The sequence below is a fragment of the Carcharhinus amblyrhynchos genome, chromosome 12, assembly GCF_965287045.1.
Source record: "Carcharhinus amblyrhynchos chromosome 12, sCarAmb.v2.hapA, whole genome shotgun sequence".
NCBI lineage: Eukaryota > Metazoa > Chordata > Chondrichthyes > Carcharhiniformes > Carcharhinidae > Carcharhinus > Carcharhinus amblyrhynchos.
Window position 1 is genome coordinate 54289396 of NC_137335.1, and position 17089 is coordinate 54306484.

The following is a 17089-nucleotide window of genomic DNA, read 5'->3' on the forward strand; positions in this document are numbered from 1 at the left end:
GAAATTGGAAATTAGCATGCTGGGTCAGCTCCCTGACACATTTCCACCTCTGAGTGAGCTGAGGTGGGGTCAGTGCAGCAGCATCTACCTGGATAGTCAACTCGGACCATTAAGAGATCAAACGGGGGCAAGGAGGTGGTGTTGCCCACATGGGTCCCTCGATGAGGGTGGAGCTCGGCAGGTAAATAAAGGAGGCTTCCTGGTCTGAGACCGAGAAAGGTATTGGCCTCCGCTTAATCATCCCAGCGCAGAGCAACTGGCATGATAGGGTTACAGCCCCACACTGTTCTCCTGCCGATCCACTTCCCTTTGGGTTCCCAGGGACCCTGAGCTCCTCTATGGGGTGGAGGCACTGCTGGAGTGAGGTCCAGGAGCCCCACCATTCTCTGGCTCTGACACTTGTGGATTTCCACCGTAGTACAGACATCTCCTGCCATGGAGTGCATGTCCTGCATCAAGGTCTCCACTGTGGATGCCAACCTCACAGTGTTGACCTCGGTGCACTGCAGTGATGGCACCATCTCCTCAGATAGAAGGCAATGGGACTCCCCTAATCGGTCTTGTACTCCAAAGAGAGTTGCAGTCATCCCTTCCTGATATTTATGGTTCGGCCTTTGCAGCTCCAGCAGCTGTAGCACAACCAGGCCCAGGGGCCCATCATCAGCAAAGGGCACAGAGTCCTGGGCTCCGGCATCCTTCCAAGTGCCAGATCCCTGGAATGTCCCTGCCTCCTCCTGCTGTGGCTCTTCAACTGTGAAATACTCACCAGTGAGTGACCCAGGAGCCTGCCTACTTATTGAACCCACTGAGGCGCGTATGTGTGCTGGTGCCGGGTGCGGGTGGTAGCTATGACGCTTCTTCAACGATAGGGTTGGAGAAGTCCCTCTCCGAACTGCTGGAATATGGTTGGTCCAGGGGGTGAGAGGATGATCCGGCCTGTTCCACTGGCTCGCCTGTAAGAGAAGGGACATGGCATCGGTGCATTGCGGGGGAAATGGAGGGAACATTGATTACTCACTTGAGACTTGATGAATTACAGCATTTGTGTAGTGGATTCTTCACGTTTCTCTGCTGCCCCAACTTCCCCCACAGCACAGACACCCTCTTCCTCCTCCCCGGCCAACTCGAGGGCTCACTCCTCAAAACAGTTGAGGAATCTCAGCTTGGGCACGACTCCAGTTGGCTGCGCCTGCTGATGCCTGTTGCGTTTGAGTTTGTCCTGCAAAGACACAGACAGGAAGAGTTTAGATGAGAATGTTGACATTTCAGGTGGTGATGAGGTGTGGCTGCAATGGGGTTTGGGTGGGAACTGGAGTGTGAGGCATGTAGCAGTTACTGGGGAACATGGTGATTATAGGAGGGGGAGGGGAGCTGAAAAGCACCACAATCGGGACCGGGATCACGCCCGAAACGGATATCAGTTCTATCTTGACTTAAGGGCTAGGCTAGGATTTTTCCATAACATTTCTTGAACAACTATCCATGTTAGTAAATCAAAACTGTCTGAAGTTGGTGACTGTTATGGAGAGTCCTAGGAGTTGGGAAATTGCACATTGGAAGTTCAAACTTCCCAGACAATTCCTACAGAGATCAATGCACCAGGACTCCCAAGGCGACATGCATCATGGGGGTACAACCAGTCTCTGATGATCTGGAAACCAGAAGATTGGTTAACTCTGTTTGTTTCTCCACAGGTATTACCAGACAGGCTGAGTATTTCCTACATTTTCTGTTTTTTACAATTACTTTGTAATTTTTATTATTAAGGGTAAGGGATGTTAGTGTTGGTGAATGGAACACTTCAAGTGAGCAGTATTTGAATCATATATTCTGAGGTCATTGTTCGAAGTACAATAAAAACTCAGTAACATTCTTTAGCACTAATCTCAACCACACTGCATCAGCGTGTTATTTCCCCTTCCTCCACCACCACCCCCTCTTCCCACCCACCCGCCCCCCCCAGCCACCACCCCTCCCATCTCCCAATCTAACCAAGATGCCACCTTTAGAGAAGGTTTACCATAGTATCAATTTGCAACAAAATCAGGGGCAGTTTTGTGGGATTGTATCGTTTATTATTGACTTAGGCTGTATTTTTACCACAGTTGAAGTATTGGTGCAAAACAATTTTTGTATTGTTAATGAGAAATTGAAGTCTTAGCTGATCTTGAAGGAAAGTGGAACAAAATCTCAGGACACAGGGAATAGTTTATCAGGGGGGTTTACAGAGATGTAAAACTGGTAGTGATGAAAATATTCAGTCTGGAGCCAAAGCGTATGCTACAAACCTCAGTTCAAGTTTGAGTAGATTTCTGAACTTAGGTCTGACTTTTTTTAAAATTCGTGGGACATGAGTGTCACTGCCTGGCCAGCATTTATTACCCGTCCTTAGTTGCCCAAGTCCGGTTGAGAGTCAACCACATTGCTGTGGCTCTGGAGTCACATGTAGGCCAGACCAGGTGAGGACGGTAAATTTCCTTCTCTGAAGGACATTAGAGAACTAGATGGGTTTTTTGTGACAATCAACAATGGTTTCATGGTCATCAGTAGATTCTTAATTCCAGATTTTTAAAAAATTGAATTCAAATTCCACCGTAGCTGGATTCAAACCCATTCCCCAGAACATTAGCTGAGTTTCTGAATTAATAGTCTAATACCACTAGGTCATCACCTCTCCGGACTATGAGCTTTGCGTTTATATTCTGACTGGTTCAAGTCTGCTGCACACATAGCAGATATTTTTTCTTTGACTTTAAAAAAAGTCACATATCCATATCAGGTTTATATTACCAATTTGATCTAAAACTGGATGAATCAAGCAAACTAGATGGGTCATTGGTATTAAAGCCTTCAGGTATCTATGATTATTCATGGCTTCCTGATTTGCTCCAGTTGACCGTACTAATAAATTATGAATCAAATATTGTGCAATTGGAAAGATGAGAAATATCCCATTACCCAAAGCATTTGCATCCTCTAAATTTAATGCAGAGTAGAAGTTCTAATGCTGCTCCCATTGTAAATCACGTCATCTTGAACATGGAAACACATTCTGGCTTTGTTATAATATCCTTTCACTGCATCTCTATTACACCTCACTGAGTCTAAATTTGCCTTCAATTTGTCAGAACAGTGTAGCAAAGTTGCACTTGATGCCTTGAACAGCTCTGTGAATGTGCAGCTATTTGCAATGAAAAGCGTTCACAATGCCGCTCTGTGATTTTAAAATCCTTCATCTTCAGCAGTGCCACTTTATGTCAGTCGGAATTTAATCATTAGTGTATAAAGGATGGCAAGGGCTACAAGACGTCATTTCAGTGGACACTTACGGAATTTCTGACTGGGTCACAAACCTTTTCTCTGGTTCTGGAATATCAACATTGATGCACTTACATAAAATATAAATTAACAATACATTTCAGTGCACGCTTTAGCCATGTCTACTGATTGCTCTTTCTGGTGTCCAGTACTTCCACACGTTCTATACTATAACAACTATGGAATCATTTCGAACAGATTTTGTGTGCTAACTATTATTGTACAGGATTAGATTTAAGTTAGGATGCACACGGTACTTCATAACTCACAGAATTTTCTTCAAATGGAAAAATGTATATGTGCAGCAAAAGCTTTGGCTACCTGCTATAATGAAAGAAACATTTATTTTCTTGTGCTAATGATCATGATAACCTGGGTTGGCATTGAAAAGCAACTGCAGAACTGAGTTCTCATGAAATGTATGCATGAGTGGAGCACCATCAGTGAACATGCCTTTGGAATGGTCAAGCCAAGATTCTAATGTCATGACAGGGGCAGCACAGTGGCATAGTGGTTAGCACTGATGCCTCACAGCACCAGGGACCCGGGTTCAATTCCAGCCTCGGGTCAGTATCTGTGTGGAGTTTGCACTTTCCCCCCGTGTCTGCATGGGTTTCCTCCAGATGCTCCAGTTTCCTCCCACAGTCCAAAGATGTGCTGGTTAGGTGGATTTGTCGTGCTAAATTGACCCTAATGTCAGGGAGATTATTAGGGTAAATGAGGGTTATGGGAATAGGGCCTGGGTGGAATTGTGGTCGGTACAAACTCAATGGGCCAAATGGCCTTCTTCTGTACTATAGGGATTCTATGATTCAAGGACATCTTTCATCAGATAAGGACAGAGTTTGAGGCTTTGCCCAGTACAGCACAGCCAGAGAACCAAGAATCGCTCTGGTCTGCAAAACTCTGTTGGTGTGATCAATAAATGCAGAGTGGTCAAGGAATGAGTCTTCTGAGGGTGAGAGTGTATATGAGATTGAGCATACCTCAGAAGTTGCTGGTGATGCAGTTATCCAGCTATCAGAGCAATTATCAGGTTCAACCTCACAACAAGGCCACAAGAAGCCCTGGAAAAAGGACCCAAAGTTTCCAACCAAGCCTAAAGCCAACTCAGGGGCTCCTGCCAGGGATATGTTGCCCACCCCAGCTACTTCTTCATTTGTGCACACTCTCCAGGAGCTTTCCAGCTTTACTGGTTGTCAGTTTTTCTGCTGGGCACTGGAGGGATTCTCTGATTCAATGGCTTCCCAACTCAATTGCTCATGTGCCGGTTCTGACTGCTTCTTAACCCACATGCTTGTTGGCCTGTCCAAGTCATTTCTGGACCCTTTTACCTAATTGCTTTCTAGATGTTGGGGGTGTGGGGATGGTTGGGTATTGGAGGCATGGTGGGGGGGGAGTTGGGGGCTGTTGGAGTAAGTGGGTATGTTGGGGTCTGTTGAAGAGGTGGGGGGAGATTGGGTGCTGTTAGAAGGGTGGGGGATTATAGTTATTTGAGGCCAGGAGGAGTGGTTGGGGCTGTTGGAGAGGCAGCATGGGGTTAGGGAGGTGGAATGGCAGCATGGGGCTCAAACCTGGAACTTCTGGCTCAAAGGGAGGGAAGCTATCCTCTGTACCATAAGAACCTCCTATAAAAACCTAGGGATAATTTGAACTTCAACCATAGTGGAAAATGGATGACAATGGATCAACCATCCTTGTCAGTTATCCTTTGCTTCCATTTGCATTGGCCTACGTTTTGGGAAAGAGCCCATCATGCCCCTTTCTCTACCCTTACCAATATTCCAGGTAGCACAGATGTAAATATGCATATCCAAGCAACTCTCCTTATCAGATGCTTAGGCCTGTACAGTCATATGTTGACTAATTTCTCGGTCTCCATCACTGCATTTTTGCCTTATGGATTTTAAACTGAAAAGTCTATAGCCACCTGCTTTCAATCTGCCTTCCTTTTTAAATTAATGCAATTTTCCTATCCAAAGGTGCAAATCCTGAATTCGAAGAGCTTTAGCATATTAGAACTCTGCACATAAAGTTCCAGAAGGACAGTTGTTCTGGCCTAAAGAGTTTCTCAGGAAATATATGGTGGAGATCAGGATCTGCCTCACTGGACCTTGGCTTCCTTTGTGGACCTTCTCTTGCAGGACTTGTATCAGGAGACTGCTGGGAAAGGCCTCAGATTTTTGGCCTAAAATACCTCACTCTCGAGTTTCACACTTTTATCCCAACAAAATGAAACGGACCCATCCCTAGCCATTCCCAAGAGATGCAGATCCACATTTCGTTAATGCTTCTGGTGCACTTCCAAACCAAAAACTGTCTGTCATATTTTGGATATCACACTTTTCTATAATCATTATGCCCACAGAAAATCAGCTCCAATTTGACATTCATAAAACAGCAACATTTCAAAAATGAATAAGCAGGATACATCTCAATGGGTGGCATTGTGGTTGGCACTGCTGCCTCACAGCTCCAGGGATGCAAATCCAATTCCGGCCTTGGGTCACTGTCTGTTTGGAGCTTGCACGTTCGCCCCATGTATGAATGGTTTTCCTCCGGGTACTCTGGTTTCTTCCCACAGTCCAAAGATATGCAGATTAGGTGCGTAGGCCATGCTAAATTGCCCCTTAATGTCACTAAATATGTAAATTAGATGGATTAGCTCTGGTAAATTTGTGGGGTTACAGGCATAGAGTGGGGGGAGCAGGCCTAGGTCTGATACTCTTTTGGAGAGATGGTGCAGATCTGATGGGCCAAGTGGTCTGCTCTGCACTGAAGAGATTCAATGGCCAGAATTTTACCACCCCTGCCCACCATGGGGCAGACAATGGGAATGTCCATTGACCTCGGGCAGTGTTTTACGGTTTCGGAATGAGCGAGGCCACAAAATCCCACCCTACGAGTCTATGATTATCCCCTATGAACTAATGTGAAGCAGGGGTGAAAAAAAACCACCAATCATCAAATTCATAAATCCAAGAATCAAAACTGAACTGCTAGGAACAGGCACTAATAAAAAACATAATGATGAATGGTTCAAAACCTGTCTAAGTTTCATCTTGCTGCCTTCCTTACTAAGCTGCACAATAAGCTTTGTTACTGGATTAAGTGCCAGCATTGACTCACTGGGAAACTCTGTTGTAAAACTCTCTTTCAGGGCTTGGGAAATTTTGATAGTTGTAATTACCTTGCTGGGTATCTGCTAGTGGGGTGAGGTTTGCATGATGTATCTTGCTCCCAAGTAGGGACGGTGTTGAGGCTCCCCCTGCAGCTGCCTCGATGAGGCCCTTTAACATTTTTAATAAAAGGAGTCCAAAACTATTTTCAATATTTTAAATATCTCCTGAGATCCAGAACAATTTCCAGGCCTAGCACCAGGTGGAGTTCAATTTGCCAGTGAACAAGTTTCCTCTTTTCTTTCCACAGGATTTTTAAGCCACAGCTGAGAGGTTCTCAGTGTGAGATTCCCCCTTAATGTTCCCTTGAGTAGGTGCCCTTGTTTGAAGCCAGCTCAAACAATGCCCTGCCGAATGAGTCTGGAAAGGTCAGCATTCAGCAGATCCCAGACCCTGATATATCTTCCAGCCCTTCTATCACACCCTTTCCAGTCTCGCAGTGACAATAGTCAGGATATTACAGAAGGTGGAGTTTCCCTTTCCACTGACTCTGCCCACCATGCAGCCATTTCATGCTGGAATGAACATCAATTGACTGCAGGCAGGTCATCCACCCCTCGTTCAGGACAATGTCCCATTTTAGAGAGTAGCCAGTCCATCAGCACAGCCAGCCTATAAGAGAGCCTAGACAAAAAACAAACTTGGACTGACAAGATAGCATTCATGTCACAGAAGTGTGAGGTAATACCAAAATAAGGAAACATTTAAATAAGAAGAGATTGAAGTTCAAATATATTCTGGTTTTCTCTCTAAAAAAGCCACAGAAACAGAAAGGACTACATATAGAGTTATTCTGTACAACCATCTATCAAGCAATGTGAGGTACATGGGCACACAAGTTTATTCATCTATCTGCTGTTCACATAAAAGGTATTATTTTTAGTGACTAATCAAAAATATTTACTTCACTGATTCAAGGAGAATTGGGGTAAAGTTTGATTCAACCTAATATCAGGCAGTAGGATTATGTTGCACATTTATCCCATGTCCAGTGAGACAGATAGAATGCAAACTTTATGCCTGCTCATTACCATACTTGTAGAGTGCAGTTCAACGTGAAACATACTGCTGTCTGACTGCACACTTGGCAGGGGGCCCAGCAGTGTCTATGGTTATCACAATGCATAGCTAGACTGCACTTCCTAAAGGCAGTTTAAAGGTCGGGTGTTGGGGGGGGGGGTTATGTTGCATTCAGGCTACAGCAGGAACCGTTGCTAGCAAAGGATTGGTCACAGAGCAGGGGGTTAACTGGCCCCCAAGACACGCCCTCTGAAAGGAATGGGAACAGGTGGCTACAGTGGTCAATTTCTGGATATTGGCCCCGATGACATGGACGCAGTACAGAAAAAAGTTCAATGACCTCACAAGGGGTCATCAAGATTAGTCTTCAAATGGCATGTCCTGCTCACTACAGCACCATTGCTCACCGCTGCCCCATCACTCACACTCATCAGTAATTAGGACTCACGTGTAACATTCAGGTGCTCCATCCCATCCTCACAAATTTATCAATGGCTCACGAAGGCCATAGAACCATAGAACCCCTACGATGCAGACAGACACTATTCGGCCCATTGAATCTGTACCAACTCTCTGAAAGAACATCTTAACCAGGCTCAATTTCCCCATAATCCACGCACTTACCATGGTTAATCCATTTAACCTGCACATTTTTAGACGGTTAGGGACAATTTAATGCGGCCAATCCACCTAACCTCCACCTCTTTGGGCAGTGAGGGAAAACCCACACAGACACGGGGAGAATGTGCAAACTTCACACAGACAGTGACCCAAGGCTGGAACTGAACCTGTATTCCTGGCACTAAGGCAGCAGTGCTAACCACTGTGCCGCCCATGATGTTCAACTGGTTTACCAGACTTTATGGATAAAGGCAGAGCCCATGGACATTGCTGACTGATCAGGAGCTTTATGGCTATTCTGATATGATTCAGTACCAGGAACTTGGCCCAAATGACAGAAAAACATGGCATGGATGGGCAGTTATATAACTGCACGATCAACTGGCTGCTTTTCATTTTACCCTCATCTGGCGTGAAAAGCAAGCTGCAGATGGTGTGATCTTTTGTTTTCCATTTCTCCCAGATACTCTTGATCTTTCACCATATTACCAGCCTATGAAGGGTGAATGGAACATCAGGTCTCTAGTAAAGAAGCACTGTTACTTAATCTGATACTCCCAGCTCAGATACTTGATCTGTTGTACCCTAGAGGGCAGTGTAGAATCAGTATTAAGACATGGTGAATCACTAGGCCTCAACAGCTGCAACAACGCCATAAGGGAAGGACAGTACAAGTGTTGAACCATCAAAGGGCAAAGTCATAGAAGCTTCAGCTGTCAAGGACTCAGACAAGGACTTTAATGTAGTGGCGTACAGATCATTGATGGGTATGCTTATGAAGATGTTCAATGTATTATGTGAGAAAACTCAGCTAAGTTGAATAAAATAACATTCTGAACCTCACAACCTCTCTCCATGATATGCCCCAAGAAAATTAAACAAATAGAAACGTAAAGCAACTATCTTACCTTCAACATGACTCTTTGATTCTGTCACCCACACAAATAACTTATATCCTTAGTGGATATGGTTTTCCTCTCTCTATTCTTGCTGGATCCATCAAGGAACCCTCATGTTAATTTAGCGCAGAATTTTATGGCCCTAGGACTGGTGTAGGACTGGAAAATGTGTCGAGAAGTTCAGAAATCCATTGATTTCAGTGGAACCAAAAGATCCTGCCCATGGGATGGACCAAAAAAATTCAGCGATTAAAACTTTCTCTGAGTCAAGGGTACAACTTTTGACTCCATTACAAGCTTGGAGATTGATCATTCACTGTTCAGTTTACTTTTATCACTATTAACCCTGATCTTGTAAGATACACATAGGTTAGCTTTTAACTGTAATTAACTACACATTTGATGCATTTCATTTTTTAAAGTGTTTCCACTTATCTTACACTTTACCCTTTAATTCCTAAAATTAAAAGTGACATTCTAAAACATATGAGGCCTAGTTGCAGGAGGTGGCATTATTCAGCCCATCTTAGTGAAACAGGTGTGTCTCAGAAATTGCTCTGCAAGAGGTAGAGATGGGAGAAGTGCTCCCTGAAGGTCTTCCATGGAGAGACTCTTTTACTGAGAGCCTGCCACCTCCTTCTCCCATTTCATAGTAACTCCCTTTCATGTTTTGAGAGGTCCAAAGAAAATTAAACAAACAGCAATGTAAAGCAACCATTTTACCTTCAACGCAACTCTTTGATTTTGCCACCCAAATCAATAACTTATATCCTTAGTGGACATGGTTACCCTCCCTCCATACTTGCTGGGTCCATCAAGAAACTCTCATATAAACAGAATTTTATGGTTGTTTTCTGCTGACAGGCCTTCCAACTCCCCAGATCTCCTAGTCAGAGTCTAGCAACACTTACCCCGTGATTCCAACAACTTCCATCAACTCTTCCAACAACATTTAACACATACACTTTGCAGCAGCAAAAGAGAAAGTCAAAGCACCTCACCTGAAGGTTGAATGATGAGCCCTTGAAATATTGTTAGATGGGGGTGCAGGTTAGGCAGATTGGCCATGCTAATTTGCCCCCTATTGTCCAAAGAAAGGTTAGATGGATTAGCCATGGGATGGTGATATTAGGCCTGGGTAAGATGAGTTGGGGCAGACTCGATGGACTTAACAGCCTCTTCCTGCGTAGTTGGGACTCTATGATTCAATGGTTTTTGTGAACCATTGGCAAAATGCAGCTGAATGCATGTCCAACTATATTGCATGCTCTGTATGTGTCAGACACGTACAGTCATGACATGACACACCCACACTGGCCTCCTGCACTCAGGGCCACCAAAGCAGATTGTACCAGGAGTTTGCACAAGTGACATTTTCAGACTTCTGGCTTTCCACTGCCCCAGCACCAGCAGCACTAAGGAGAGAAAGTTAATGAGCAATGTCTTCTAAATCTTTTTCCAAGTTGTGTCAATGGAAGTGTGGAGTCAGCTCCACCTTCCACCACCAGTACCTCCAGCCTTGAAAAAGTAGATCATCTGACTCACAATGAAAAATGCAACGGGAGATCTCAGGGAGTTCCAACAGCAGCCTGAAGTTTTCAATACTTTGGAATATGGCACAGTTATCGATGTGATGGCCGGAATTTTACCACCTCATCCGTCCCAGAATCGAGGCGGGCGAGGCTCGCAGAATGGCATTCTCTGTTGGCCTTGGATGGAATCTTATGAGCCTTAGGCAGGCGGGGTGTAAAATTCTGGCAGATCTCTTTTGTTTCAAAATGAACTAAATTCATGTGGTAAGCCATTCATTTGACAACACCGTGCACTATTCTCTCTGCATGTAGTTACTGAGAATGCTTCTTAGCACTCTCTTATCCTATTTGACAGACTATTCAACACTCACATCCTTAGGTCACCCCAGCTGGCATGCAATACTTCTCCCTGCTAAAAACAATGGTAGACTACTATTACTGGAACTCTATATGAAACACTCCTCCCCTCACATGAGATAATCCTTGTTTAAAATATTTAAACTGTTTGTCAAACTAAGAGGGAGCCCTGGGCTGTTTCACGTTACTTAACCATTTTTTTGCAAAGAAAATGAATGTTTTAGTTTAAAGTTTATTTATTCATGTCACAAGTAGGCTTACATTAATATTGCAATGAAGTTTCTATGAAAATCCGCTTGTCACCACAATCCGGCACCTGTGCCGGTACACTGAGGAAGAATTTAACAAAGGCAATGGACCCGACCAGCATGTCTTTCAGAATGTGGGAGGAAACTAGAGCACCCAGAGGAAACCCATGCAGACACAGGGAGAACGAGCAAACTCCACACAGACAGTGACCTAAGCCAGGAATCTAACATGGGGCCCTGGTGCTGTGAGGCAGCAGTGCTAACCACTGTGCCACCATGCCATTATGGCAGTCACTGTGTAATTAATCAGGTGATTATCTTGTGATCTTATAAAGGGACAGAAAATAGCTGACAAGCATCCACAGCTAAACGGAAAATGACTAAATATGTTAAAAATATAACGTCATTCAACTTTATCTCTAATCTGACTTGTCATATTGGAGGCAATTTGATTGAAGGAATTTTGTGGAATTGTCATCTCCTGCTAGGAAACAAAGACTGGAATACCATGTTTTGATTCAGCAATATCATATATCCCAGGATTGGCTCCAGAATCAATCCCTATTCTGTACTGAATTACTTCTCGGGTACTACAATATAGGTCCATTCGCCATTAGTGTCCCAAAAGCCTTAACAATTCGCCCCAAGAACCCCAGAGTTTCAATTTGTGCTTCTATTTGCCAATAAAAAATTATCGGTTAGTTCAGTTGGTTGGGCGGTTGGTTTGTGATGCAGAGGGACGCCAACAGTGTGGTTCAATTCCTATACTGGCTTAGGTTGTACATGAAAGCCCCGCCTTCTCAACCTTACCCACGCTTGAATGTGGTGATCCTCACATTAAAACACCATCAGTCAGCTCTTCCCCTCAAAAGAGAGAGTAGCCTATGGCCATCTGAGACAATGGTGACTTTACCTATCAGGAATTAAAAGATTGTGAAGGCGAACACAGTCTCCAAAGACTGTGGAGGAAAATGAGGAGAGAGATTTTTGTATGTAAGTTTGTGCAGGTGTATTCTGCCCAATAAACAGATATACTGTTTGGCTCACAAAGAGTTTTCTTTCTAACTAATGCTGCCTTGGAGGGGGGAGGCGGGATCAGGCTATTGAGGTGGATGATCAGCCATGATCATAATGAATGACAGAGCAGGCTCAGAGGGCCGAATGGCTTCTTCCTGCTCTTATTTTCTATGATGTTTACTGAAAAATCATTCAGAGCACCCATGCCTGCATTTACTTTGTTTTGAAGCTGAGTAATATTCCAGATTGTTTTCAGTGCCTGCCATGTATAAAGAAAGAAAGAATTACATTTATAAAGTGCTATGTCAGTGTCTCCAAATTCTTTGCATTCAATGAAGTACTCTTTCAAAGTGTCTCTGCTGTGGAAAACACTGCAGCCAATTTGCGCTCATCAATTCCCACAAACAGCAGCATGAGAACAGCCAGATAATCTGTTCATTGTGATGTTGATTGTGGGATAAGTATTGTCCAGGATCCTGGGATTGACTCCCCGGCTCTCCTTTGGAACAGTGCCATGAGATCTTTTGCAGTAGACAGAAGGGGCCACAGTTTATCATCTCAACCAAAGGACAGTGCCTCGATATGGAGATGCCAGCGTTGAACTGGGGTGGGCACAGCAAGAAGTTTCACAAGACCAGGTTAAAGTCCAAGAGATTTATTTGGTATCACGAGCTTTTAGAGCGCTGCTCCTTCATCAGGTGAGTGGAGAGGACACAAACAGGGCATATATAGACAAAGACTCAATTGCAAGATAATGGTTGAAATGTGTTCACAGGTAATCAAGTCTTTACAGGTACAGACAATGCGAGTGGAGAGAGAGATAATCACAGGTTAAAGGGGTGTGAATTGTCTCAAGCCAGGACAGTTAGTAAGATTTTGCAAGCCCCGGCCAAATGGTGGGGGTTACACATAATGTGACATGAACCCAAGATCCCGGTTGACTAAGAGGCAGTGCAGCATTGCCAGGAGTGTCAGCCTCAATTCTTGTGCTCATGCCCTGGAATGGAATGTGAACCCAGGACTTGGTGATTCAGAAGCAAGAGTGTGGCCCAGAGAGCCGCAGCTGATGCCTAATGATTGCTGGTACACAAATATTTCCCTTACTTTGCACAACAGGTATGAAGTGTATGGCTACATTTCTGTGCTTTTAACCTACCTGAATATTTATGCAATGGTACTGCTTCCTCATCATGCCTGCATTTGCATTATTTCTCAACTTCTGAGGGGCACACGGGTTCTGACAGTAATGTCTTTGATTCTTGGTTAGCCTCCCAGGCATCAGAAATTCCAAGCCCTCTATGATAGCTGTCTCCTTTGAAAAAAAAATAATTCTAGGTATGCGGGCAAGACTCACACTTATTGTGCATTCCTAGATGATCTTGAGAAGATGGTGATGAGCCTCCTTCTTGAGCTACGGCAGAATGTGTCATGAAGGTCCAATGCTGTTGGGTACAGAACTCTCAAGATTATGTCCTCTGGTCCTTGACTCTCCTACAAAGAGAAATACCCTCTCAGCATCTACGCCGTTAAGCCCCCTGAGAATCTTATATGTCTCAATAAGGTCACCTGTCATTCTTCTAAACCCCAATGAGTACAGGCCCAGCCTACTTAACCTCTCCTCATAAGAAAGTCTCTCCAAACTCAGCATCAACCTAATGTACCTTCTCTGAACTGCATCTAATCCCAGTATATCTTTGCTTAGATAAAGGGACCAAAACTCTTCACAGCATTCCAGGTGTGGTCTAACTAGTGCCTTGTACAGTATTAGCAAGACTTCTTATTTTTATACTCTCTTTGAAATAAAGGCCAATATTTAATTCGCATGAGAACCCCTAAATCCCTCTGTATTGCAGTTTTCTGCAGTCTTTCTCCATTTAAATAATATTCAGCTCCTTTATTCTTCCTACCAAAATGTGTGCATAACTTCACATTTTCCTACATTATATTCCATCTGCCAAGTTTTTCCCACTCACTTATCCCTCTGTAGACTTTTTGTGTTATTCTCATTTCTTACCTTCCCAACTATTTTTGCATCATCCACAAACGTGGCAATTGAACATTCAGGTCATCAATATATGTTGTAAATAATTGCGGCCTCGGCACTGATCCCTCTGCATGGTGGCACTCCACTAGTTACAGGTTGCCATCCTGAAAATGCCCCTCTTATTCCAACTGTCTTCTATCAGTTAGCTAATCCTCTATCCATGCTAATATACTACCCTCAACACTATAGGCTCTGATTTATTAAGTAGCCTTTTGTATAGTACCTTACTGAATGCTTTGTGGAAATCCAAGTATATTACATCAATTGTTTCCCCTTTATCTATCCTGCTCGTTATCACCTCAAAGAATTCTAATAAATTTATCAGCATGATTTCTCTCATGAAGCCGTACGAACTCTGCTATTTCTAAATGCTCTGCTATTACATCCTCTATAATGGACTCTATCATTTTCCCCAGTGAGAGATAATAAGCTACCCACCTGCCAGCGTCAGTAAAGAATTTAGGCTCTTTAAAGACCTATTAAGGTCCATCAACAAAAACAGAAAATGCCGAAAAATCTCAGCAGGTCTGACAGCATCTATGGAGAGAGAATAGAGCCAATGTTTCAAGCCTAGATGACTCTTTGTCAGCTCTAGATGTGGAGAACAAGGACACACTGAGGTAAGGATGGTCTAGGCGGTAAACACAATTATTTCTGTGCAGTGGAAACATATTGTCTGAATTGTCATTAGACGAGAAAATCCTTTGTGGCATGAATCAGGAGAGTTTGAGACCAAGATCTGATTTGCTCACCTGCATCAGATTTGCTAACCGACCATAAAAAGCATCCTTTCTGGTTGTATCACAGCTTAATATGATCCCTGTTCTGATCAAGATTGCAAGAAACTATAAAGAATTGTGTATGTAGTCCAATCCATCAGGCAACCAGCCTCCCATCCATTGACTCTGTTTATACTTCCCACTGCCTTGGAAAAGCAGCCAGCATAATCAACAATCCCGCACACTCTGAACATTCGCTTCCATCTTCTTTGGTCTGGAAAAAGATACAAAATTCTGAGGTCACATTCCAATCAACTCAAGAACAGTTTCTTCCCTGCTGCCATCAAACTTTTGAATGGACCTATTACATGTTATTATATGTTATTATTTCTCTACACCCTAACTATGACTGTAACTCTACGTTCTGCACTCTCTCCTTTCCTTCTCCCTGATATACTTTATGAACAGAATGTTTTGTTTGTGTAATGCGCAAGAAACAATACTTTTCACTGTATCACAATAGATGTGACAATATTAAATCAGATCATTTAGTGCAGCTTCATGTAGCCATGTTATGTTGCAATGGGGGAGGCAATCAAAATCATTGATTAGTAAAATGATCATTTTCTTTTAACACCCATTTTTGTTCCAATGAAGGCCAGCCTCTTGCTCTGTGAAAATGAATAGTTATGATGTGGAGATGCTAGCGTTGGACTGGGGTAAGCACAGTAAGAAATCTCACAACACCAGGTTAAAGTTCAGCAGGTTTATTTGGTAGCACAAGCCTCAATTTGCCAGTGTTATGGGCTCAATGAAATGGTACATTTCTGTATCACAATGCCATCTCAGCACACCAAGATGTGGCAATGTTCTACTTTTCAGCAGGGGCACCCTTTTCAATGAAGGAAGTGAACTGCACCGACAAAGACAAGCGAACTGAATTCGATAATCCTTCAGTCAGCGGCACAGGTCTAAATATTGAACGAAGCCCAGTCCATCACGCAAACCAGCCTCCCATCCGTTGACTCTATCTATACTTACCACTGCCTTGAAAGGCAGCCAGCATAATCAAGGACCCCATGCACTCCGCACATTCTCTTCCAAGTCTTCAGTCAGGAAAAAGATACAAAAGTCTGAGATCACATATCAATTGACTCATGAACAGTTTTTTCCTGACTGATGCCAAGTCAGACCGGAGCTCCCTGTACCAGCCAGTCTAAATGCTAATATAAAACTCTGAGAAATTATTTTTAGCATGTTGTACCAGCATGAATTTGCTTTCAAGCAATAAATTCCAACTGATGAATATTCAGAGCGCGAGCTTGTTGCTGCTGCTAGACAGAGGTGCCTGCTGCAGTAATATCAAAAACACACAGCACACTCGATCTGTCTGCTGCCATCTTTGATATTATTGTAACTGAGCTGAATGAACAGAAACACTCCGAGGCAGTCCTCAGATTAAATGTCTACTCCATTCCTGCTCACACAACATACATGGGCAGAAAGTTGTCAGACTGCAGAGGAATTCCCTCAGGTTTACGCCAGATTCTTGTTTACAGGAGAGAGATTTGAGCATACAGCCATATGTGTTTTGTGAATTAACAAAGGTTCTGTTCTGAATTTGCCAGCTCTCCCTCCAGACCTATTTGTTAACGGTGGATCATGCTGAGTAAAATGTAATGGTGGGATTTAGCCTCGGTTCATTTTCAGAATATGGGGAAAGTTACAAATTCTGTCCAGGCTGCATTCTGTATTGTACATGGCCCAGAGATTTGTCCACTCAATGAATAGGATGGGAATAGAAGGATGTGATCCCCGGAAGGGTAGGGGTTTTAGTTAAGTCAGGTAGCATGATCAGTGCAAGCTTGGAGGGCCGAAGGGTCTGTTCCTGCGCTGTAATTTTCTTTGTTCTTTGAATGTTTTTCCAACAACAGTTTCCTCAGCCTTCAATATGGCGAGTAGGAATGCATGCTTATTATGAACTGGAAGTGACCAATTTGCCAGATAAAGACAAAAGAATTGATGTGCAGCGCCCATGTCTAATACACAGCCCTTTGCACACACCAATAAGGGCCATGTGCCTGTTTGAGATCCCCCACTGTAAGACATGTTGATGCATGGTGCACTCGGACAAA